This window comes from Erpetoichthys calabaricus, chromosome 12 (genome assembly GCF_900747795.2).
Source record: "Erpetoichthys calabaricus chromosome 12, fErpCal1.3, whole genome shotgun sequence".
Classification (NCBI taxonomy): domain Eukaryota; kingdom Metazoa; phylum Chordata; class Cladistia; order Polypteriformes; family Polypteridae; genus Erpetoichthys; species Erpetoichthys calabaricus.
Window position 1 is genome coordinate 156,390,539 of NC_041405.2, and position 27,875 is coordinate 156,418,413.

Genomic DNA, 27,875 nt, shown 5'->3' on the forward strand with positions numbered 1-27,875 from the left:
AATCTGCAGGGGGTTCGGAGGCCTCGAGACCACCCAGCACCCACTGGGCATTCTACCTGAAAATCAATGATCTCAATCAGTCCTCATGGTTTGCAAGCTTGATGTGGAAGAATTTGACCAGCGTTTCTCAACCTTTAAGTATTTGCGACCCGAGTTTTCATAACAGTTTTAATCGCGCCCCCCTAACGTTTTCTTGAAAGGAGCCCTCTAATACCAATTTGTTCTTTTTTAATTAATGATATATCATAGATGCATATTTTATTATACCTACTTAACTTTTATCAACATTTATCTAACTCTATATTTATTTTTCTAGTATCAGAATGTAGTTTAAGTTAATTTGTTTTGGTTTCAATAGATGTATTTTTCATATTTTTGATTCTTGTTTTCTTTTTTTCACATCTTCGCGCCCCCCTTTTTGTTACTTCGCACTCCCCCTGCCCCACAGATTGAGAACCATTGAATTTGATGATGATGATGGTCGTTGCCACCAGAAAAACAACAGCAGAGAAAGTAGGAGTTAGTACGGATTGAGGAGATATGATGAAAATGATAATTCAATGCATATACAGAATATCAGGGTTACACTAAAATGAAGCAGTGAGAAAGCCATGTTAAAGTAAGGGGTGTTTATCAGTTTTTTAAAGGGCCCAACGTATCAGCCTGGCAAATTCCTGTCAGTAAACTCGTTTTCCAGATTTGGGGTACATAACAGCAGAAGGCCGCCTCACCGCTTCTTTTAAGTTTAGCTCTTGGAATTCTAAGCAGACCCTCATGTGAAGATCTAAGTTTACAATTTGTAAACCATCAGCAGTATTTTACAGTCAATTCTAAATGGCACAGGTAACCAGTGTAGTGACGCTAAGGCTGGTGTGATGTACTCGGATTTTCTTTTCCTAGTTAAGATTCTAGCAGCTGCATTCTGCACTCGTTGCAGTCAATTGATGTCTTTGTTTCTAGTCAACTAAAAACAAAAGCATGAAGTCATTTCTCAGCATCTTGCAATGTTATAAGAAGTCTGACTTTTGTTATATTTCTTAAGTGAAAAAATGCTGTCCTAGTGATCTGATTAATATGAGATTGAAAATTCAGGTCAGAGTCAATTCTTTACCTCTGTCTTGACTTTTAAGCCTAATGCATCAAGTTTATTTCTAATACTCTTATTATATCCATTTTTGTAAACCATCAGCAGTATTTTAATGTCAGTTCTAAATTGCACAGGTAACCAGTGCAGTGACGCTAAGACTGGGATGATGTGTTTGATTTTCTTTTCCTAGTTAAGATTCTGGCAGCTCCATTCTGCACTTGTTGTGATCGATTGATGTCTTTTTTGGGTGGTCCCGAGAGAAGTGCGTTACTGTAATCTAGTCGGCTGAAAAGAAAAGTGTGAACTAAATTTCAGCATCTTGCAAAGTTATAAGGGATCTAACTTTTGTTATATTTCTTAGGTGAAAAAATGCTGTCCTAGTAATGTGTGTGATTTAAAATTCAGGTCAGAGTCAATAATTAGTGCTAAATTCCTTACCTCTGTCTTGACTTTTAATCCTAATGGATCAAGTTTATTTCTATTACCCTCATTATATCCATTATTGCCAATCATTGTTTTCTCCTTATTTAGTTTGAGAAAATAAGTGCTCATTGACTCAGAAACACATTGGGGGTCAGTGAATCGAGAGAGTCGGGGTCATCAGGCGCTATTGATAAATACAGTTCTGTGTCATCAGCATAGCTGTGGAGGCTCATGTTACGCTTTGAGATAATCTGACCTTATGGAGGCATGGAGATCGAGAAGAGTAGAGTGCAGGTCATAAATAAAATGCATGTCTTTGTGCTGGCCATGCTTTTTGCACACAACACATTTGGTGTTTGGTGACATTTGGTGTTGTGCTGACCTGAGAGTTGTATGACTCCTTGTGATGAAGAAACACCTTCAGGACAGCTATCAGCATCTGTGCCAGAGCCTACAGGTTGTCACAATCTCAATCACTGTCATCATCATCAAAATGGTCCACTTTTCAACTAACCTAGACATTTCAAAATATCGGAAGAGTTATAACTTTTTCACAGAATCAAATTTATGGACTGCTTGTATAAGACATTATTTTACTTTATGTCTATCCACTAGATGGCAGCACTGGAATAGGTAACTGTGACATGGAAGCGAAGCGTCTGTAGTGGCTGAGATTCGAGTTCTCTCGTATTTCACATCTGGACAGCCTCAATGACATACGGCTTTACTTGAATGTTGCATTCAACGTGTTAATAAAGAAATCGGCAAATAGTCTACCTTGAAATATTTAATACTACTGACTGACTGTGAGCTGAACACGAAAGACTCCCTTCTACATCCTGTCTCATCCTTTATCGTTCTCCATGGCCTGACAAGCACGTCCTTCACACTACCAGTAGACCGAAATTTATCAAACTGCTTTAAAATAGTGTAACACAGTGGAATTCTTTATCGTCGAGGCACAGATTTGGATTCAATGTACTCCATAACAGTGAACATGCGATGTGGCACCCACTGTTGTCCATGGCCAATGAAACTGTATTTATCAAACAATGCACTATGTAACGGGCGGCATGGTGGCACAGTGGTAGCGCTGCTGCCTTACAGTAAGGAGACCTGGGTTCACTTCCCGGGTCCTCCCTGCGTGGAGTTTGCATGTTCTCCCCGTGTCTGCGTGAGTTTCCTCCGGGTGCTCCGGTTTCCTCCCACAGTCCAAAGACATGTAGGTTAGGTGCATTGGCAATCCTAAATTGTCCCTAGTGTGTGTGCTTGGTGTGTGTGTGCCCTGTGGTGGGCTGGTGCCCTGCCTGGGACTTGATTCCTGCCTTGCGCCGTGTGTTGGCTGGGATTGCAGACCCCGTGGGTTGTAAAATGACTGACTGACTGCACTATATGTATTCCCCACCTAATTGCCTCAATCTCCTGTCACGCATGCGGATCTAAGGGTCTCTCTCCAAGCTCTTCCCAGGCATGTGATACCACCCCCAGGCCAAAAGGGGGCACAGCCACCAACTGTCTTCTCATTTTCTTCCTCCACAGTGGCAAGAAACCAATAATGAGGGCAACTGACTCTGCTTCTTCCACTCCCTGGGCTTAAAAAGAGCGACTGCCCGGAAGGTTGGCGTCACTCAAGTAAAAGACCACTTGAGCTAAGGAGCTCCATGATTATGAACAGACAAAAGAGACTGATTAACGTCGACCACCCATTTTATGGGATGACTGGTTTTTTTTTTTCCCCCTTTTCATACCATCATGCGTTTGTTTTTGTTTTAAGACAGAAAGTAAACGGGGCAGGCCGGGTTGGCACCTGAAAAATTCTTCAGATGTTGCTACATCTTCTCTTTGGACAACCAGACCCCACAACACCCCCAAAATGATAACACTAGAATCCCTGAAACCTGCAAAAAAACTTGTAATCCCAGCCCACCTTGTCAACCAGCACAAGCAGCAAGGAGCCTGCTATCTCATCCCTACTCCAGACAGAGCTCAACTCAGGCAAAACGTTCTCCCAGCTCAAGGCTCCTTAACTGCGTGTGAGATGAGGTGCCTGGAGTTGTAGAGGGTAAATAATATAGTACATTGCGTGGCAAAGGCGGTTGATTGGTGCCGACCTGACACAGACAAACACCAGAGGCACAGGTCAAAAGAAATAAAAATTTTGATTTTTGTAGTCTTCAGCTGTGGGGCACGTCTTCCCCGTATCCCAAAAACACCAAAAAACACACTCTTCTTCTTTCTCCTCCACTCCTCCCAGGCAACTTTATCATTGTTGTTGTCATCGTCATCCTCCCGATTCTGGCACCTAGAGTAGTGTCTGCAGGCTCCTTTTGTAGCCCTCCTGGAAGTGCTCCAGGTGGTAATTGGCCTAATTAGGCTCCACTTCCAGGTGTGGCTGCATTCCATCCCACAGGGGCTCGTTAAGCCGTGCAGCTCCTCCGGGTGGTGCCCACGGAGCCCAACAGGATTGAACCCTGAAGTCCCACGCCTGTGGCCCCGATGGAACCCACACTTTCCGGGGGATGTAAAGTGCATCCCACGGCTGCTTCCCCGGTCCTAGTGTCAAGTGTCTAGTGTTATTTGGAAGACATGCATTTCATGTGTGTTCTGTGTCTACAAAGATCTGGGTATGTGTAAGATGAAAGGAAATGCGAGGCAAGAAATGCTGAAAACATACCTAAGATGGAAACTTTTTCCAAGTTATACTAATAATGACGTGAAGTGTAAAATGTGTGAAGACTTTAGTCCAGATATCAAATAAACATGTGTGTTTTTATCCAAGAATACTGTTGCTATCAATGAGTTACAAACTCAGGCTCAAATGTCAATCGACAGGAAGTCCATACGTATTCTTGGATGGTACTTTAGGTAAGACCTGTTCGAGTCTGGGCGCTCTGTGTTTAAAGTAGTGACATTCTATCATTATTACTATAACATAATAAAAATGTATATTTGATTTGAGTCTGTAACACCGAGTGTAAATTTTGGCTACTTGTAAAAATGAGCGTTTTTTTTTTTTTTATTATTCAGTTTTATTCTCTCAGTGACGTTCACATGGAATAACGAACTTGCCTCTCCCTCTCTGAGTTGATGGCATTTATCTCCATTCTTTACACAAGAGCAGCGATGGGCACATTTGGTGCTGTGGTTGATGTTTGCTCAGAACCATTATAAAGCGCTAACTCAAATCGAGTGTCCCGCGAGCCAGATCATCGCGTCACATGACCATAGCGCTGTAACTGACGCTCCCTCACAATGCAGGTCATGTGCCTCATTTGGGACTCCGTGAGCAACACAAAGTCAAACCAGCGGGACCCAAGGATTCTCTGAAGAGACACACGTGAAGAAGTCCAGTCTTCATCTCAGGTCACTGGAGAGCGTCTATGTCTCACAACAAGACAGGAAGTACCAGGACTATAAAGACTTATGCTTTTGCAGAGATATCTGGAGTGCCACACACTCCTTTCCAGTGACCTCATGACCCCCCAAGCTCTCCCAATCCATCTACTGACTTCATAAGAAGAGTCACCAGAGACGTGAATGTCACTGCCGAGGTAAGTAAACCTCTCGATTAGGTCGGCACTTTCTCCGCAGACAGACACACTGCTGATGGCCGTGCCCAAGAGGTCAGTAAAGGTCTGGCTCTTTGGTTTTTATCAGGACACTCGCAAGCCCAGACACTCAGACTGAGAAAGTGTGGAGATAAATTCAGCAGTGACTTTAACTGTAACCCATTAGGCTTCTGCATTCAACAAATGGAAAACTCTCAGATGGAAAGAGGAACTGAACAGCTTCTGATGTTGACACCCACTGCACGCCCAACCTACCTGGAAAGGGGTCTCTCTTTAAACTGCCTTTCCCAAGGTTTCGTCCATTTTTTCCCTACAAGAGTATTTTTGGGAGTTGTTCTTTGTCTTCTTAGAGAGTCAAGGCAGGGGGGCTGTCAAGAGGCAGGGCCTGTTAAATTCCATTGCGGCACTTCTTGTGCGATTTTGGGCTTTACACAAATATCTTGTATTGTATTGTATTGTGTGGAATGGTAAAATAAAATTTCTCCCTCTGACAGCTCGGGTTAAGCACGGGGGCCGTCATCATCTTGAACCCAAAACCGTTGAAAGTCATGACTGAGGATCGGCCAGGCAATGAGGACAGGAGTGCAATGCAATAGAGATTTACTAACTGTCAAGGGTTCAAACACCCAACGTGCGAAAATGCAGTGCATTTCAAATAATAATAGAATAAATAAATATTCCTTAAATAAATAGATTCATAGAGCTGATGCATTCGTAGAGATTGTAAACAGCAATCAAAAAGTTAAAATCCAAATTTAAGTATAATGTTTCCTGGTTATAGAGATTATTTTTGTCACAGAGCTTCAGCACAACCATGTTATCATTCTCATTACCAGGATGCTGCTCCCAGTTCAGGAATGTGGTGTCAAACAGCACAGCTTCTTAGATTGTCACTGCCACAGCTGTAAACACCGACATGACGATCCGGTGATTTGGAGAAAAAATGCAAACAAACAAATGTAGTGGACATTTCTTACTTAAATTTCTGGTTTTAGAACATTTGGTTTCCCCACTGCTGCGGTGGGTTGGCACCCTGCCCGGGATTAGTTCCTGCCTTGTGCCCTGTGTTGGCTGGGATTGGCTCCAGCGGACCCCCGTGACCCTGTGTTCGGATTCAGTGGGTTGGAATATGGATGGATGGATGGTTTCCCCACTGACTTTGATTTCTGATTAGTGAAAAGGCTTTGGTGCAAGAGATTTGGTTTTCATGGGTGCAACTTGTTACTGGTTTTGACTATCTATCTATCTATCTATCTATCTATCTATCTATCTATCTATCTATCTATCTATCTATCTATCTATCTATCTATCTATCTATCTATCTATCTATCTATCTATCTATCTATTGTGGGAAATAGCCCGGACACAGAGAGATGGACATCTTTTAAAAGTCCAACACACGTTTATTTACAGTTTAATTAAGTGCACAAACCCAGTGCCGCGGGACCAGTCACCCCAACAGTCCAGGCCAAAGCCACAGTATGCCTTCAGACCGCCTCCTTCTCTCTTCTCTCAGACCTTGTCCTCTTCCACCCGACTCCAGCTCCGAATGAAGGGAGGCGGCCCCTGTTATCCATACCCGGATGTGCTCCAGGTGTGCACCGACAGTCTTCCACCGACACCAGCTGTCTCCCTGGAGGGACTCCGGGTGTTCCCTCTCTTCTTCCCTCCAGCACTGCCTGGTGTGGTGGAAGTGCTGGGGTCCAGAGTCCATCAGGCATGGGGACGCCCCCTAGCGGTGACCACGGGCCCCTACAGGGTTGAGCTTCTAAACCCTGTACCTGTGGCCCCCAATACAACCAGGGCGGTCGCTCCCTCGTGGTCTGGAGGAGGCATGAGCCCTCCAACTTGTGTTGTTGTGTGGAAGACAATAAACAAGAATTTGGAAAATTGGAGCACTCATGCAAACTCTATGCAGTGAGGGCCTGGGACGCAAAACCCATAACTCCTTACTGAAAGGCAGCAGTGTTACCAATGTGCTACAGTGCTGCCTTATCTTTTATATAGTGCCTTTTGCTATCTATCTATCTATCTATCTATCTATCTATCTATCTATCTATCTATCTATCTATCTATCTATCTATCTATCTATCTATCTATCTATCTATCTATCTATCTATCTATCTATCTATCTATCTATCTATTTTACCAGGGTAAATGTCCTGTGGCACATCTTGCTCCCTGCCTGCATGTATTCCTAATAATAATAATTGAGGCTCATACCTTTCAACATTAAATGGCCGCTGCTCCATATTCTTTACATTCAGGTCAGTTGATTTTTCATGTGTTGCACTTTTCACTCTCAAGCTCACAAGCTCAGCAGGATCTCCTTCAGGGTAATCCTGTGAAAGAAAATCTAAACTTAACAGTACTTTAAATTGTGAGCCTGCATTAAGCACTTGAATGCAGTTAATGAGTCAGTTTTATGTTATATAGTGCCTTTCACTTCTTGCTCCACTTGTGATACTGTGAATGGCATTTAGGGAATTTGAAGGAAATTTCATGTAAAAAATTGGGGAATCTTTTCCTTTGTCCCCCAGATTTCGATTCCTCAATGCCTAATGAGTACCCAATTAGGAAAAGTGCTGCAGTCAGCAAAAAGCCCAACCACATCACAAATGAGTGGTCCCAGCCATTTGCACATCTTTTGCCCCCCAGCTAGCATGGATTCTTTTACTCGTACTTTAGTACAGCCCCCCAGTTTTACTTGTATGCATGCAGAGAGAGAGTGGATCCAGCAGCACTGCTGTCACCGACGAATAAGTGTGTCACCCTGCAATGGAGGAACAGAAAAGCCCTGTCGCTGTCAGGGGGGATTACCGAAATCGCCGGCGAGTGCTGTCATGTCAGCACGCGAGCTCTCCGCTCCCCTCGCCAACACAGCACTTTGACTATCATGTGCCCTGACACAAAGTCCTCAGGCGGTACCTGCCGATACGGGAGGTTGACTGTCATCTTCTTATGGATGCCGCATCCACCCCCTGAGATGGACACGATGGTGCATTCATCTTCAGATTTATCCTTTCTATATTTTTATCCCTTCTTGCTTCTGTTCTGAAAAAAACTAAAAATGGACATTTGGGAGCATTAGAGAAAATATGCATAAAGTCTACAATACCTGATGGCTCCTCAGGTGAATGCCACTGGCATGGCATAAAAAGGCTGGCACACTGAGGCAGAGAAGATCAGTCTGATTGGCTCGTACGGGTGCCATAAAATGCACTGAACTTTCTGTTATTAGCCATCGGACCCATCAACAAGAAGAGGAGAGAACTGCAAGACATCAAAACCAACCCACTGCACTTGGGGGCAATTCCCTTGTCCGTTGTGCCCCCTGGGTCTGCCTTTCCCAAATTGGCCTGCTCTCCCACCTGTGTACATACAGGATAAGGAGTGATGGAGATGGACAAATGAATGCTGTCATATGAAAAAGTTTGGGAACCCCTCTTAATTCTTTGGATTTTTGTTTCTCATTGGCTGAGCTTTCAAAGTAGCAACTTCCTTTTAATATCTGACATGCCTTATGGACACAGTAGGATTACAGCAGTGACATTAAGTTTATTGGATAAACAGAAAATATGCATCAAAACAAAATTAGACAGGTGGATAAATGTGGGCACCCCAACAGAGATATGACATCAATACTTAGCTGAGCCTCCTTTTGCACATATAACAGCCTCTAGTCGCTGTCCTCCTATAGCCTCTGATGAGCGTCTGGATTCTGGATCATACAAAATCTCTCCAGTTCAGTTCAATTTGATGGACAGCCTGCTTCAAACCATCCCATAGATTTTCGATGATATTCAAGTCAGGGGACTGTGACGGCCATTCCAGAACATTCTACTTCTCCCAATGCATGAATGCCTTTGTAGATTTCCAACTGTGTTTTGGGTCATTGTATTGTTGGAATATCCAACCCCTGCGTAACTTCAACTTTGTGACTGATGCTTGAACATTATCCTGAAGAATTTGTTGATATTGGGTTGAATTCATCCGACCCTCGACTTTAACAAGGGCCCCAGTCCCTGAACTGGCCACACAGCCCCACAGCATGATAGAACCTCCACCGAATTTGACAGTAGGTAGCAGGTGTTTTTCTTGGAATGTGGTGTTCTTCTTCACGCCATGCCACGGGTGTCTATCTCTGGTCCTGGAGGGCCGCAGTGGCTGCAGGTTTTCATTCTAACCATCTTCTTCATTCGTGACCAATTTGTGCTGCTAATTCACTTTCTTTGCCTTAGTTTTAATTAACGTGACTCAGGCCCCTTAATTGTCTCTTTTTCCTTAATTAGCAGCCAAACAATAATGAGACACAAAACGAGTCGCCACATGACCAGCTCACCTGTGCCATTCACACAATATCTGAAAATAAAGAAAGGTGAAGGTCTCTGTAAGGCTGATCTGCTCAGGTCACCAAAACATCTTGACGGTGTTCTTAGAAAAAAATAGAAAAATCAACAGTTTGGGAAATGTCTGTTATGGCAGAATGAGAGCAGCAACAAGCCATGGAATTAAATAACAGGTTTAATTAACAGCAGGAATCGGTTTCTCATTAAGGGACTGGTTGGAGTTTGAAGCCCCAGTTTAGCTGCTCATCTGTCGGCTCGTTTCACGTCTCATTTCTGTTTGGCTGCCATTTAATGAAGGAAGGATCCTGTGTTCGGATTCAGTGGGTTGGAAAATGGATGGATGGATGGATGGAGGAAGGAAGGAAGGAAGGAAGGAAGGAAGGAAGGAAGGAAGGAAGGAAGGAAGGAAGGAAGGAAGGAAGGAATCAATTCAGTGGACTGAATCCTTAAACACAGGGCTAGTAAAATGAAGGGAAAAGAAGTTAATTAGCAGTGAAAACTGGTCACTGATTAGGGGTGAGAATGAAAACCTGCAGCCACTGCGGCCCTCCAGGACTGGAGTTTGACACACCTGCCGTAGACCACACGCAGCTCATTTTTTTAAGATTGATTTTTTTTGCTAAGATGTGCCATTTGGATTCTGTCCAGGCAGCTGAGCTGTAGACCAGCTCTTTTAATCTCATGGGGATCCTGGAGGAGGCATGGGAGTACACCCAATCAGTCCACATGTGTTTTGGGGACTTGGAGAAGGTGTATGAAGGTGTTCTGTGGAGGGTTCTGGGGTCCTAACTAAGGTCCTGTATAATGGCATGCTCAGAAAAACATAAGCACCGTTCCCAGTGGGTATGGCACCTTACCAAAGCTGTATGTCTCCTATCTCATTTGTGATTTTCACGGACAGGACATCAAGGCTCATTTGGGGAAGGGAGCGGCTCCAGTTTGGTGGCCTTAGAATTGTGCCACTACTTTTTGCAGATGACCTGGCTCATCAGGATTAACTGGAATGACTCCCAGGTGTGATGGAAACCCAAAGTAGGCTTCTACAGGTACGCCTGGTGGCCCCCACGAAACCCAACAAGGCCATACCAAACTCCAACTCCCAGTGTGCCCCTCGGGGAATCTATGGGGCTACAGTCGCCTAGGAGGGCTGCCCTCTGTCATCTTGGGGAAGATAGATAGATAGATAGATAGATAGATAGATAGATAGATAGATAGATAGATAGATAGATAGATAGATAGATAGATAGATAGATAGATAGATAGATAGATAGATAGATAGATAGATACTTTATTAATCCCAAGGGGAAATTCACATACTCCAGCAGCAGCATACTGATACAAAAAAAACAATATTAAAGAGTAATAAAAATGCAGGTAAAAACAGACAACAACTTTGAATAATGTTAACATTTACTCCCCGGGTGGAATTGAAGAGTCACATAGTGTGGTGGAGGAACGATCTCCTGTCTGTCTGTGGAGCAGGACGGTGACAGCAGTCTGTTGCTGAAGCTGATCCTCTGTCTGGAGATGATCCTGTTTAGTGGATGCAGTGGATTCTCCATAATTGACAGGAGTCTGCTCAGCGCCCGTCGCTCTGCCACAGATGTCAAACTGTCCAGCTCCATGCCAACAATAAAGCCTGCCTTCCTCACCACTTTGTCCAGGCGTGAGGCGTCCCTCTTCTTTATGCTGCCTCCCCAGCACACCGCCGCGCAGAAGAGGGCGCTCACCACAACCGTCTGATAGAACATCTGCAGAATCTTATTGCAGATGTTGAAGGTAGTGCCTTGTGGATACTCTCTCTCCCGCCTAACCCCCCCCCCCCCCCCCCCAGTCTTTCCATCCACCTGGCATACTGGCCGGGAAATGGCCACGTGGCCGGCCTTCACAGTGCTTTTGATAGTTTCGTAATGTGTGTTTTAAATGACATGCTAGTGTCAAATTGCACGTTGATTCAGGAAAGCTAAAGGTTAGGCCGCAGGAGTCGAAAATGTGGCCGAATATTGATGCCCCCCCCCCCCCCCCACGACCCCCATAACATAATTTTTTTTTTTATTTCATTTTTAGCAAGTTAAATTCCTTCACTCAGAACTCCATAGGTTGATTCCTGAACTCACACTTTCCACTTGTGTCCTTGACCCTGACCCAACAGGCCTCTTTAAAGATCTCCTCGATATGCTAATTGATAGTCTACGTGACATAGTGAGCTTCTCATTTGATACAGGGGGTCTTTCAAGCTTTTCCTAGAGATGGTCTCTCAACCAAGTATTGGAACATGGTTAGCTTCGGGGGGGGGGGGGTGACCTCTTCTAAATCCCACAAAAAGTCATGTAGTGTGACATCGCAGTTAGAAAGGGTCTTTCAGAAGGAGCGATTAGCTGGTGATTGCCCGTCACATTTGTTTTTGAGGAGGTTTAGATGAGTTGGGATTAAGAATGTGGCCATGTTTAATAGAACATGAAATACGTTGGTGCATTTAGAAACTTTTTCATCATTTTGTTCTCTACAAGATCACTTCTTTATCTGTCACTTAGTTGCCATCCGGCATGCTATTAACTAAAAAGGACAGAGTAGTAATAATAGTAATAATAAAATCACATGAGTGGAGGATGTGTCCTTCAGCTCCAGTGTCTGCCCGCCGTATCTTTGTGTTTAAGTTGGTATAATTGTGTTCTTTGATGGCTTAAAGAAAGTAATTGCATAAATGAAAGAAGGAAGCTGAAAAAGAAGAGAAGAAAAAGCAGATCCCGGGCTTCATTGCGCTTGTGTGCAACATGCGGCCGTTATGATAAAGGATAGTGACAGGTTCTCAAAGGTTCCGTCATTTATAATATGACAGGCATATTTAATCATGATGGAAAGGATCGCCTGGCCAGCGTGCAAACCATTCTGAGAAGACGTGATGATGCATATGTTTAGCGGGGGTTCTTTCATCCTAGGACTCTCAAATTTAAAGCAGGTCAGGTGGGAGAGGCGGCAAAGTGGGCTGATTTCTCCGGCTGCCTGCTCACGTTTGATTGGCTGTCCTGAGAAGGACATCAGAATTCCGTATTGTGTTATTTAGTGAGCATTACATCCGAGTTTTATCCACAAGGGGGCACTACTGAGCCCCCAACCTCAGACACAATATTACCCAACACATTTTTAGGTTCGGATAAAGAAGATATATTTGTCAATAACATGCTTCCACTTATCACCAGCTGAAAGATCAATAACAGAATACAAATGAGATTGATTTCTTCCCTCCTTCTTTACTCCAAGAGTGTTGCCCGCTGCCTCCCAACTCTGACGACCCTCTGACCCCCATGCTGACATTCTTTTCAAGTAAGATCCTGGAATCCTTCCCAGGGTCACTTGCCCTGCATGTTGAGATGCAGTTATGGGTCACGTGGAATCTTGTGTTGTTCTCCCCTGGCAGTGCCCTCTGGTGGCACCCAAGGAACCTCCCACCAGGGCTATACTTCCCTACACTCCAATTCCCGTGCAACTCTGCAGGTGTCTCGATTGGGATCAGCCTTGAGGAACAGTGCCACCTTCTGTGTGGGATTATCAACTGGTCTTGGTATCCACGTTCACCCAGTTCATTCATTATAGTTTAGTCCCAACTGGGATGAAGATTACAGGCTGTGTCCCCACTTCTGCAGTTCTACCATGTAGGGACTGCACCATGCAGTGATCCCTGTGTGGGAGAAAGGGGACCGTAGAGCAAATCTTGAGTTGCTGCCCCTAGGCTCTGGGAGAAGGCTGATATGGCTGGACCAGGTGCTTATGAAAATTGTGGAAAGCATCAGTAGTGCCATCACCAGCTGCCAGTAGATAAAACCCCTAAAGCAGACCATCAGCTTCATTAGAGCTGGAAAAAAGACAAGAGGAACATCTAAGGTGAGCTCAGGGCTTTTCTACATCGCAGAGGACTGGCAGCTGACAGTAGACTTGGGCAGGCAGCTCATGTTTTCTGAGCACATCACCAAGACCACCCTTAGGCCAGATGTTGTTCTGGTGTCTGAAACTCCAAAGAGTGCAGTTATGCCAGAACTCACTGTGCCATGGGAAGAGCAAATGGAGGAGGCCTTTGAGCAAAGTAGAGAGAAGTATGAGGCCTAAGTTAGTGACTGCAGCCAGCAAGGTTGGAAGACCAGGGGCTATGCAGGGCAATCTCTATACAGGACTTATACTGTAGTAGGCATCATGGGCGAGAGGAAGAGGAGGAGGACCATCTATAATAGCACTGAGGCAGCAGAGAAAGCCACAAGGAGGCTCTGGCTCAAGAGAGCAGATCCACGGTTGAAGGCTGCTAGGGCACAAGATAAGGTTTGGTCAACCTCAGCTGGGCCGCCTGAGTGAGGGGGTCTGATGTTTGAAGGACCCGAAACTCCCAATGACAGATGATGTGCGCTGGCTTGTATCAGAAGATGTGTCATAGAAATAAAACACTCATGCTGTAAGAATATGAAGAGTGTCTCATAATGTACTACCAGCTCCTAGAATGTCATGTGACATTCATTGTGAAAGGCGCTATATTTCACAAACCTTGGAGATTTCTTTTTTTCTGTTGGGGCTTGGTCAATATACCAGTTTGGTCCCTGTGTGGGAGAAAGGGGACCGTAGAGCAAATCTTGAGTTGTTGCCCCTAGGCTCTGGGAGAAGGCCGACATCTGTGGACCAGGTGCCTATGACAATTGTGGAAAGCATCGGTAGTGCCATCACCAGCTGCCAGAGGATAAAACCCCTAAATCAGACCATCAGCTTCATTACAGCTGGAAAGAAGACAAGAGGAACATCTAAGGTGAGCTCAGGGCTTTTCTACATCGTACAGGACTGCCAGCTGACAGTAGAATTGGGCAGGCAGCTCATGTTTCCTGAGCACATCACTAAGACCACCCATAGGCCAGATGTTGTTCTGGTGTCTGAAATTCCAGAGAGTGCAGTTATGCCGGAACTCACTGTGCCATGGGAGAAGGCCTATGAGCGAAAGAGACAGAAGTACGAGACCTAAGTTAGTGACTGCAGCCAGCAAGGTTGGAAGACCAGGGCTTTGCAGGGCAATCTCTACACAGGTTTTATACTAAAGTAGGCATCATGGGCGAGAGGAAGAGGATTAGGGCCATCTATAATAGCACTGAGGCAGCAGAGAAATCCGCGAGGTAGCTCTGGCTCAAGAGAGCAGATCCATGGGTGAAGGCTGCTAGCGCACAAGCTAAAGCTTAGTCAACCTCAGCTGGGCCGCCTGAGTGACGGAGTCTGATGTCTGAAGGACCCGAAACTCCCAATGACTGATGATGTGTGCTGGCTTGTATCAGAAGATGTATCATAGAAATAAAACACTAATGCTATAAGAATATGAAGAGTGTAGGATAATAGGAAACGGGAAATTTTAAATTGACGTTCAATGTACGAATAAACACATTACAAAACACTAATGTTGTAAGAACATGAAGAGTGTCTCATAATAAACTACCAGCTCCTGGAATACCCTATAATGTTTATTGTAAAAGGCGCTATATTTTACAAATAGTTGGGCTTCATTTATTTGTTGCTACAGAAACTACATCTTCAGTGCAACTGTAAGAATACCGTTTATACTTGCATTTAAGTCAGGGCTTGATTTTTACGATATAGTTTCTGGTATTTTATAATGTCAGTCGTATAAGTTGAATGCGGAAAACACATGCTGTTGGTCCAAGAGATTACGATATGCTAACGCCCACCTGAGAGAGTAACCATGGAGCACACAGCCTTTTTATTTTCAATGTATTGTGCCTACATGACCACACGATAATACCCAAACTATTCCGAAGTGACGTTTGCGCTGTGTTGTGTTTTTTGTGTTTCACACCCTCATACACCTTTATCATAAGAGCATCCCTTACCTACGAGGGAGCATTCGGTCAGAAGAAAATATGAAGCTGGTTTTAAATTAAAAGCTGCTGAAGTGGCAAAAGAAATTGGTAACTGTGCTGCTGCAGCAAAATTCAATGTGTCTGAGAAACTGCGAAATTGCAGGAAGCAAAAATTGAGTGTCGTATTTTTGAATGGCCGTATAAGTCGGGGTCTCATTTTATGATCGATTTTTTGGGTTTCAAGGCCCGACTTATATGCGAGTATATACGGTAGTCACCATATAGCATAAAATAGCACCATCTCTTGAAAAGCCCTGGCACACTGTACTTTGATATGTGTGGTGAAAGGCGCTATATAAAACTCACTCTCAGGCTTTCTTTTTGCTACCACACAATGATTGTCAGTCAGCCAATCAGTCATTTTCAAACCCGCTATACAGTGCATCCGGAAAGTATTCACAGCGCATCACTTTTTCCACATTTTGTTATGTTACAGCCTTATTCCAAAATGGATTAAATTCTTTTTATTCCTCAGAATTCTACACACAACACCCCATAATGACAACGTGAAAAAAGTTTACTTGAGATTTTTGCAGATTTATTAAAAATAAAAAAATTGAGAAAGCACATGGACATAAGTATTCACAGCCTTTGCTGTGAAGCTCGAAAATTGAGCTCAGGTGCATCCTGTTTCCCCTGATCATCCTTGAGATGTTTCTGCAGCTTAATTGAAGTCCACCTGTGGTAAATTCAGCTGATTGGACATGATTTGGAAAGACACACACCTGTCTATATAAGGTCCACAGTTGACAGTTCATGTCAGAGCACAAACCAAGCATGAAGTCAAAGGAATTGTCTGTAGACCTCCAAGACAGGATTGTCTCGAGGCACAAATCTGGGGAAGGTTACAGAAAAATTTCTGCTGCTTTGAAGGTCCCAATGAGCACAGTGGCCTCCATCATCCGTAAGTGGAAGAAGTTCAAAACCACCAGGACTCTTCCTAGAGCTGGCCGGCCATTTAAACTGAGCGATCAGGGGAGAATGGCGTTAATCAGGGAGGTGACCAAGAACCCAATGGTCACTCTGTCAGAGCTCCAGAAGTCCTCTGTGGAGAGAGGAGAACCTTCCAGAAGGACATCCATCTCTGCAGCAATCCACCAATCAGGCCTGTATGGTAGAGTAGCCAGTCAGAAGCCACTCCTTAGTAAAAGGCACATGGCAGCCCGCCTGGAGTTTGTTAAAAGGCACCTGAAGGACTCTCAGACCATGAGAAAGAAAATTCTGAACTCTTTGGTGTGAATGCCAGGCGTCACGTTTGTAGGAATCCTGGCACCATCCCTACAGTGAAGCATGGTGGTGGCAGCATCATGCTCTGGGGATGTTTTTCAGCAGCAGGAACTGGGAGACTAGTCAGGATAAAGGGAAAGATGACTGCAGCAATGTACAGAGACATCCTGGATGAAAACCTGCTCCAGAGTGCTCTTGACCTCAGACTGGGGCGACGGTTCATCTTTCAGCAGGACAGCGACCCTTAGCACACAGCCAAGATATCAAAGGAGTGGCTTCAGGACAACTCTGTGAATGTCCTTGAGTGGCCCAGCCAGAGCCCAGACTTGAATCCGATTGAACATCTCTGGAGAGATCTTAAAATGGCTGTGCACCGACGCTTCCCATCCAACCTGATGGAGCTTGAGAGATGCTGCAAAGAGGAATGGGTGAAACTGGCCAAGGATAGGTGTGCCAAGCTTGTGGCATCATATTCAACAAGACTTGAGGCTGGAATTGCTGCCAAAGGTGCATCGACAAAGTATTGAGCAAAGGCTGTGAATACTTATGGACATGGGATTTCTCAGTTTTTTTATTTTTAATAAATTTGCAAAAACCTCAAGTAAACTTTTTTCACGTTGTCATTATGGGGTGTTGTGTGTAGAATTCTGAGGAAAAAAATGAATTTAATCCATTTTGGAATAAGGCTGTAACATAACAAAATGTGGAAAGAGTGATGCGCTGTGAATACTTTCCAGATGCACTGTATCCTAACACAGGGGTCTGCTGGAGCCAATCCCAGCCAAAACAGGGCACAAGGCAGGAACAAATCCAGGGCAGGGCGCCAGCCCACCGCAGGACACATACACACACCCACACACCAAGCATACACAAGGGACAATTTAGGATTGCCAATGCACCCTATGCACTGTGGGAGGAAACCCATGCAGACACAGAGAACATGCAAACTCCACGCAGGGAGGACCCGGGAAGAGAACCCAGGCCTCCTTACTGTAGGGCAGAAGCACTACCCACTGTATATATATATATATATATATATATATATATATATATATATATATATATATATATATATATATATATATATACAACAACAACAACAACATTTATTTCTATAGCACATTTTCATACAAAAAGTAGCTCAAAGTGCTTTACATAATGAAGAGAAGAAAAATAAAAGACAAAATAACAAATTAAAATAAGACATTAGTTAACATAGAAAGGAGTAAGGTCCGATGGCCAGGGTGGACAGAAAAAACAAAAAAAAACTCCAGAAGGCTGGAGAAAAAAATAAAATCTGTAGGGGTTCCAGGCCACGAGACCGCCCAGTCCGCTTTGGGCATTCTACCTAACATAAATGAAAAAGTCCTCTTTGTAGTTCGGGTTTTTCACGGAGTCACTTGATGCTGATGGTCATACAGACTTCTGGCTTTTAATCCATCCATCATTGTTGGAACATCATGGTGCTTTGGGTAGATGGTGGTGGCGCACGCCACCACCAACAGGACACCGGAAAAGGAAACAGAAGAGAGAGACCAGCCTCGACACAGACATGAATGTTCAAACTCCACCACATGTTTATTTACAACAGTTATATACAAGTAATGTCCCGCACACAACCCAGTACCCCTGCATCAAGCACCCTCAGTCCAGGCCTCTCACTACAACCTGTCCTTTCTTCACCGCCTCCATTCCTCTCCTCCAAGCTTCATCCTCTTCCACTCGACTCCAGCTTCCGATTGGAGGGAGGTGGCCCCTTTTATGTCCACATGTTCCAGGTGCCCCTTGATGAACTTCCTGTGGCACTTCCTGGTGTCCTTGGTAATGCTTCTGCCAGCAACTCCGGGTGTGGCGGAAGTGCTGACGTCCAGGGCTCCAGGGTCTTTGGGGCACCCCCTTGTGGTAGCGACAGGCCCCTATAGGGTTGAGCTTCCATGCTCAGTTCCCGTGGCCCCCACACAAACCAGCGGTGGCTGCCCTCTCGTGGTTCCGGAGGAGGCATAGTCCCTCTACCGGTCCTTCTTGGCGTCCCGGCTGGGCACAGCCCCCTGCCGCCCACCACAATATATAATGTATATATTGTTACAGGTGAGTCACTGTCTTGCGCCCAAGAGAGAAGACGCTGAGTCTACAGGCTTCAGGAAAACCAACTTTACTTTTATGTCTTTATTCAAATAGGAGCTACCACTTTAATACCCACACAGACACAGACTTACAAGCCATAATGGTGCCAGGTTAGTGGCCGGGTTAGAATGTCAATCAGTCAGTCAGTCAGTCAGTCAGTCAGTCAGTCAGTCAGTTTCCAACACGCTATATCCTAACACAGGGTCACGGGGGGTCTGCTGGAGCCAATCCCAGCCAGCATAGGGCGCAAGGCAGGAACAAACCCTGGGCAGGGTGCCAGCCCACCACAGGACACACACATACACACCCACACAACATGCATACACTAGGGACAATTTAGGATCGCGAATGCACCCAATGCATTGTGGGAGGAAACCGGAGCACCCGGAGGAAACCCATGCAGACACAGGGAGAACATATAAACTTCACGCAGGGAGGACCCAGGAACCACACCCAGGCCTCCTTACTGGAAGGCAGCAGCGCTACCACTGCACCACCGTGCTGCCCCACAATGATTGTGTAAAATTATATTTTTCTTCGGTAACAGTCTACAGTCCGTAGTGTAATATGCCATCGACCCTTGAGGGTGTTCTTTGCAAAAGGCGCCATATTACGGGGCATTCCTTCCTTGCCGTATAGTGAATCGGAGATGTGAGAGTTTTCCTTCAGCCTTCCCTGCACGTCAGCTCTTTCTGTAGATTTTTGCTTTTTCAATCACAAGGAGAAAAAAAAAAAAGACATTCCCCTGCCGAAAGGAATCTGCCGACGGCCTGACAAGCACCTGCGATCTGCTTGAATGTAAAATCAATATTGTTTTCTATATTAATTACACACTACGAGCTGCCCAGATCATTTGAATAAAGAACAATTGTGTGCCATTTGTGCGGCTGAATGTGGAGTAATCTCGGCCCTAAATACCACACTCATTATCGCTGCTGAAGCCAAATCGATGAACAGTTAAATAAATTAAATAGATTTGCCGCGTCTAACTGCTGCCCTTCTCCCTTCTCCCCCCCTGCCGCCTCGCTCGCTCGCACGCTTTCTCCTTTCTCTCTTCTTCTTCTTCTTCTCTCCCTCTCTGTTTGCATTCATTCAGGGCTAATCATCCGCAGGTCCCGGCAGGACCATTAAAAATAGACTGTCCACTATTCATCTTGAAGGTCGAAGGCTGGATAAATCCAAGATTAAAGTGTCCCAGCAGGGAGGGGGAGAGGATGGAGAGCCGATAGTTACTTTAAAAAGGTCTTTGTTCCGGGACTCGGCACACCATTTGGTTTTGAATAGACAGGAAGATCATCCAAGATACGGCGCATCGCTTCACTGAACGACTTCTGACAAAAGGAGATACTCACTTGCTGCCTTCCTCTATCTCTCCATGTCTCTTTTAAAAGAAATAATTCATGGGAAAGTGGAACAGAGTGGATCCGGTGAGGCGGATCAGACCTGTCAGTTGTCTTCTGCTTCTATTGCGGCATCCATGAACCTTCAAAGTTCACAGTGGTGGGAGTTGGTGGTTGTGCTTCTAGACGTTTCTTTCATCTTCACTCAGGTCATCTGGAGCCAAGCCAGAAAAGGGCAGATCAGGTGAGGGAGACCCAACCTGTCAGACGTCTTCTGCTTCTATTGCGACATCCATGAACCTTCAAAGTTCCCAGTGGTGTCAGTTGGTGGTTGTGCGTCTAGAAGTTTCTTTCATCTTCACTCAGGTCATCTGGAGCCAAGCCAGAAAAGGGCGGGTCAGGTGAGGGAGACCCGACCTGTCAGACGTCTTCTGCTTCTATTGCGGCATCCATGAACCTTCAAAGTTTCCATCAGATTCTCAGGTGTCACTGCCATACACCCAGTCTGTCACTTCACTTTGTGACTCTCCACCCATTTTGTTTCTTACAGTTCTTCAAGTGCCTTTTTGCAAACTGCAAGTTCCCGTGTATCATTTCCTGAGGAGAGACCTCTGTCTGGCCACCGTACCATAAAGTTCAGATGGGTGGAGTGTTGTAGTGGTGGCCGTGCTTCTAGAAGTTTCTTTCACCTTCACACAGGTTATCTGCAGGCAAGCCAGAAAAGGGTGGATCAGGTGAGGAAACCCGACATGTCAGATGTCTTCTTCTCCTGTTTCGGTATCTATGAACCTTCAAAGTTCCCATCAGATCCTCAGTTATCACCTCCACATCCAGTCTGTTACTTCACTCTGTGACTCTCCACCCATTTTGTTTCTAACAATCCGAGAGTTCTTTAGGTGCCTTTTTGCAAACATGTGCCTTTTAATGACTTCCATCTGGCCACTCTACCAAGACCTTCTGCCTTTCAACACATGCCCATGCCCCATTAGCCCCCTTTCGTTTGATATCACCTCCACACTTGGTCTTTCTCTCACTATGTCACTTACAGGCTGAGCGTCCTTTAGGTGCCTTTTTTGGAAACTCCAAGTAGGTTTCCAGGTGTCTTTTACTGCCACGAGACATCTGTCTGGCCACCCAGCCCTAAAGTTCACTTGTGGGGCAGTATTGCAGTGGTGATTGTCCTTCTAGAAGTTTCTGTCATCTCCACACAGGTTAACTGGAGCTGAGCCAGAAAAGAGCAGATCAGGTGAGGGTGATCCAACCTGCTAAATTTGTTCTTCATGTATCGAAGTACTCAAGAGCCTTCAAAGATCTCATCACAGCCCCAGGTATCACCTCCACACCCAGTCTGTCACTTCACTCTGTGATTCTCCACCCATCTTGTTTCTCACAGTCTGAGAGTCATTTAGGTGCCTTTTTGCAAATATTTCTCCTTTACTGGGTAGAGACTTCCATCTGACTACTCAACCAAGACTTTCTGCTTTTCCACCGAACATGCCCATGCCCCATTAGTCCCCTTTCCTTTGATATCACCTCCACACTCAGCCTTTCTCTTACTGTGTTCACTCACAGCCTGAGTGTCCTTAAGGTGGATTTTTGGAAAATCGAAGTAAGTTTATGTATGTCTTTTACTGAGAGAGACATCCTTCTGGCCACCCAGCCCTAAAGTTCACTTTGGGGGTAGTGTTGCAGTGATGATTGTGCTTCTAGAAGTTTCTGCCATCTCCACACAGGTTAACTGAGCCAGAGAAGAGCAGATCACCTGCTAAATTTCTTCTTTATGTATCGAGGTACTCAAGAGCCTTCAAAGTTCTCATCACAGCCCCAGGTATCACCTCCACACCCAGTCTGTCACTTCACTCTGTGACTCTCCACCCATCTTGTTTCTCACAGTCCGAGAGTCCTTTAGGTGCCTTTTTGCAAACATTTCTCTTTTACTGGGGAGACACTTCCATCTGGCTACTCAACCAAGACCTTCTACCTTTCACTCTACACACCCATGCCCCATTAGTCCCCTTTCCTTTGATATCACCTCCACACTCAGCCTTTCTCTTACTGTGTTAACTCACAGCTTGAGTGTCCTTAAGGTGCCTTTTTGGAAACTCCAAGTAGTTTTCTTTTACTGAGGAAACACTTTTGTCTTGTCCCTCTGCATTAAAGCCCAGAACAATGGAGTGTTACATTGGTATTTATATTTCTAGATGTTTCTTCCATCTCCACAGAGGTTATCTGGAGATGTGCAGATCAGGTGAAGGAGATCCAGCCTGCCAAATTTCTTCTGCTTGTATTGAGGTACCCAAGAACCTCCAAAGTTCCCGTCATTACCCCAAGGCAATCTTGCTATACACATATCAGTCTGGACTTGGTTACTTAACCTGGCTGAGTGGGTCCTCCTAACCAGTGCCATCCTGACTGAGCTTCAGTTTCAGGGTAATTGATTACGATGGTGGTAGTGCTCTCCTAGGGATCAAGTAGATGCCATGAAGGGAATGTGGAAGACCGAGGGATAGCCAGCGTCTTGTGAGATGTTAATGGAGTCAGCCGTGGCGATTTTTTTTCTTTATTCCTTGTTCTCTATTTCCCCTTATACAATTTCTTCTATTAGGAATATATTAGTTTTCGCATACCCCTTGGGGTCAGAGATCGTGGTCACCCATTGTACAGCGCCCTTGGAGAAATTTGCAGGTTAAGGGCCTTGCTTAAGGGCCCAGCAGTGTAGAAATCTCCTTTGGCAGTAATGGGGATTTGAATCGGAAACCATCTGGATACCAGCGAAGATCTTTAGCCTTAGAGCTACCACTCTGAGGTTGTGACCATGGCTGCTGGTGTCTCTGCTGGCCAGAAAACTTGAGTAGGGTGAGTCGGCAAGATGGAGAGAGGAAGATATACTGGGCTCAGGAAGCAAGAGAACCAGGATGACTGCATGGTTTTATTTATTAGGGAGCATGGAGCCGAACCCAGACCGTCACAAGATACACAGGGTGACTTTCAGATTGTTTATGAATAATTCATAAAGTGAAATTAAAACTAGTTGAGTGTTTTTGTGTGTTCCGTCTTCTTCTTCTTCTCCTTTCGGCTGCTCCCATTAGGGGTTGCCACAGCGGATCATCTTTTTCCATCTCTTCCTGTCCTCATTATTTTGCTCTGTCACACCCTTCACCTTCATGTCTTCTCTCACCACATCTATAAACCTTCTCTTAGATCTTCCTCTTTTCCTCTGGCAGCTCTATTCTTAGCACCCTTCTCTCATTATACCCGGCATCTCTCCTCTCCACATGTCCAAACCAACGCAATCTCGCCTCTCTGACTTTGTCTCTCACCAGTCCAACTTGAGCTGACCCTCTAATGTCTTCATTTCTAATTCTGTCCATCCTCATCACACCCAATGCAAATCTTAGCATCTTTAACTCTGCCACCTCTAGCTCTGTCTCCTGCTTTTTGGTGAGTGCCACCGTCTCCAGCCCATATAACATAGCTGGTCTCACTGCTGTCCTGTAGACCTTCCCTTTCAATCTTGCTGATACCCGTCTGTCACAAATCACTCCTGACACTCTTCTCCACCCACTCTCGGTTTCACCTCTCCTTCACACTCCCTATTACTCTGTACTGTTGATCCCAAGTATTTAAACTCATCCACCTTCGCCAACTCTACTCTTTGCATCCTCACCATTCCACTGACCTCCATCTCATTCACACACATGTATTCTGTCTTGGTGGACCTACTGACCTTAATTCCTCTCCTCTCATATCTGCACCTCTCCAGGGTCTCCTCAACCTGCTCCCTACTCTCGCTACAGATCACAATGTCATCAGCAATCATCACAGTCCACGGGGACTCCTGTCTAATCTCGTCTGTCAACCTGTCCATCAACATTGCAAATAAGAAAGGCCTCAGCGCAGATCCCTGATGTAATCCCACCTCCGTCACTCCTACCGCAGACCCCACCACGATCACACTTCCCCCTCTTACATACTTCTCTGCCAGTCCCAACTTCCTCATACAATACCACAGCTCCTCTCGAGAACCCCTGTCATATGCTTTCTCCAAGTCCAGGTTCCTATTGATTTCATAACTATTGTACTTCACGTCACCTTCAATTTAGGATTTTGTTTTGGCTTTGATGTTTTGACATTTTTTGTTACAGTTTCTAGTTTTGGCTACTTATATGACAGCTCTTTTCTCCTGATCCCTTTTATCAAGCCCATAGCTACAGTTGAAGTCAGAAGTTTATGTACACTCCGGGTGAATTCTTTCAAACTCACTTTCCAAGTCCTCCACAGATTTTATACTGACATACTATATATTTGCCATATCGTTTAAGACATCTACTCTGTGCAGGGTAAAAGTCGTTTTTTCCAACGATGTTCCCAGACCTCTGAGAATTTCACTTTTTCTTCACCAGATCACAATTCCAGTGGTCACAGGTTTCCATAGACTTTCTTAATATTTGGTATCATCGCCTTCAATTACATTTATTTTATAGGAATTTTTAGGGGTGCCAATAATTGTGGCACACATGATTTCATGCAAAAAATGTATTTCTTGATTTGAGATTTTTTTCCCAATGAATAAATGTACTTCAATTAAAGGTTGGATTTTTCTCTTTTTGTGTTGTGCGCCTATATTTTTTGGGAAAAAAAAAGAATTTATTAGAAGCCTAAGAACACATCTTATCCAGGGGTGCCAATGATTGTGGAGGATGCTGTATACAGGTGCTGGTCATAAAATTAGAATATCATGACAAAGTTGATTTATTTCAGTAATTCCATTCAAAAAGTGAAACTTGTATATTAGATTCATTCATTACACACAGACTGATGTATTTCAAATGTTTATTTTTTTTAATGTTGATAATTATAACTGACAACTAATGAAAGTCCCAAATTCAGTATCTCGGAAAATTAGAATATTGTGAAAAGGTTCAATATTGAAGACACCTGGTGCCACACTCTAATCAGCTAATTAACTCAAAAGCCTTTAAATGGTCTCTCAGTTGAGTTCTGTAGGCTACACACTCATGGGGAAGACTGCTGACTTGACAGTTGTCCAAAAGACGACCATTGACACCTTGCACAAGGAGGGCAAGACACAAAAGGTCATTGCTAAAGAGGCTGGCTGTTCACAGAGCTCTGTGTCCAAGCACATTAATAGAGAGGTGAAGGGAAGGACAAGATGTGGTAGAAAAAAGTGGACAAGCAATAGGGACAACCGCACCCTGGAGAGGATTGTGAAACAAAACCCATTGAAAAATGTGGGGGAGATTCACAAAGAGTGGACTGCAGCTGGAGTCAGTGCTTCAAGAACCACCAGGCACAGACGTATGCAAGACATGGGTTTCAGCTGTCGCATTCCTCGTGTCAAGCCACTCTTGAACAAGAGACAGCGTCAGAAGCGTCTCGCCTTGGATCTACATGCTGTTAAATAAAGAAACCACACGTCAAGGCTTTGCCTCTGACTCTGACTTCCGAGGTTTGATCCCCAAGAGGGGGTGCAGTGAGTGTGTACGCCTGATGAGCCCAGAATTAGGGCGAAACACGTGTCATATACTCTTTGCATTATTTGACAGTAAACTATGCAATATATATATATATATATATATATATATATATCCATCCATCCATTTTCCAACCCACTGAATCCAAACACAGGGTCACGGGGGTCTGCTGGAGCCAATCCCAGCCAACACAGGGCACAAGGCAGGAACCAATCCCAGGCAGGGTGCCAACCCACCACAGGTGTATATATATATATATATATATATATATATTGTGGAGGATTGCCGGCTTTCCAGTCCGGCCCTCACCCCCAGGCCACTAGGAGGAGCCCTCTGGACAGCATATTGGTGCCCCGAGTTCCAGCAGGGCCTCATGGACTCTGTAGTTTCTATACACAGCCCTGCTGGATACCTTGGGGGCCGCCAGGAGTCGCTGTGAAGGGCCTCATGGACTCTTACATGCCCTATAACCCGGGAGTGCATCTCAGTCACGTGACTGGAAGAAGCGACGTGCTCCCGGGATGAAGAAAAGGACTGTTTGCCCTGACACGGAAGGAAAACGGACTTGTGGGTTTGGCTTGGAACCACTGTCCGGGTCGGGGGCTATAAAAAGAATTATGGGTAAGCCCAGACACTGAGCTGAGCTGGGAGGAAGGTGGGCTAAGTGTCTGGGCGAGGAGGATTGTTTAGTGAGAAAGTCTTTATTGGTGTTTATGAGTGTGTGGAGGAGAGTGCTTGGTGCACCGTATAATAATAAAAAGAATATTACTTATATTTTCACCTGGTCTCAAGAGTGGTACCTGAGGATTCAAGAGGTGGACAAGCGCCTCATCTGTTACAATATATATATATATATATATATATATATATATATATATATATATATACAGTAATCCCTCACTTATCGCGGGAGATAGGTTCCAAGGCTGACTGCGATAACTGAATTTCCACGAAGTAGGACACCATATTTATTTAATTATTTAACGTGTATTTGGACGTTTTTAAACCCTCCCTGTATTTTTTACAACCCACCCTTTACTCTATTAATAACAGGGACAACTGCTAAGCAATATGAAATTGGTAGATAAGTTTACACTTACTGTATAGCGAAGTACACGTAGCTATATATGACGTGATGATGGTGATGAATATGCTGCGCAGTAAAAATGATGACGATGAAGGTGATAATCCCCTGAATGCAGTAGCAAGAGCACGTTAATGCTGAATGAGTGAGATGAGACTTCCTGGTTAATGCAACACTCCGTCGCTGAGCCAATCAGCAGCACACAGGAACTTAACTGCGTTCTTTGATTGGGTAGCTTCTCAGCCATCCGCCAATAGCATCTCTTGTATGAAATCAACTGGGCAAACCAACTGAGGAAGCAAATACCAGAAGTAAAAAGACCCATTGTCCGCAGAAACTCGCGAAGCAGCGAAAAATCCGCGTTATATATTTAGATATGCTTACATATAAAATCCGCGAAGTCGTGAATCCGCGAAAAGTGAACCGCGAAGTAGAGAGGGATTACTGTATATATATATATATATATATATATATCCATCCATCCATCCATTTTCCAACCCGCTGAATCCGAACACAGGGTCACAGGGGTCTGCTGGAGCCAATCCCAGCCAACACAGGGCACAAGGCAGGAACCAATCCCGGGCAGGGTGCCAACACACCACAGTATACAGTATACAGTATATATATCGGAGCCTACACAGAAGACGCCAAATAAATAAGCAAACAATTGACTTAAATCAGAACCCCCACCCCACCTGGCACTCACTCCCTTATCACCACAAGGTGTCTGAAGGTACAGTGCGCATCCTGACCAAGTGGTGAGTCAGAATAGCACACAAACCCACAAACAATCTGCGCACGGTCCTGTTTAATGCTAAAAACAAGAAATCGACAGCCGAAACACGAAACGCAGTTTATAGTATCCCATGCAATTCTTGCTCAGCGGTATACATAGGACAAACGTCAAAAAGAATCTCAACACGTGTGCAGGAACATCGCAACGCCGTCAGAAGAAAGGGACGCACTATCTTTGATCTATGCACATACTAAATCGACAGGACACACATTCAACTGGGACAATGTAAAAGTAAAATTTAAGGCCAGTACTAAAAGTGCCAGAGAGTTGGCCGAGTCTTGGCTATCAAATGAAAACGCCATCAACAGACACCTGGACATAAATACAGCATATGCTAACTTAAGAAGGACATGTACATAATAAATAAACTATACAACCCCCCCCCCCCAATCATACTGACTTAGTCACCTTTTAATGTGTTGCTATATATTGCCTTTGATTCTTGTAAGTCTAAGCATTATCCTCTGATGAAGACCCCTGG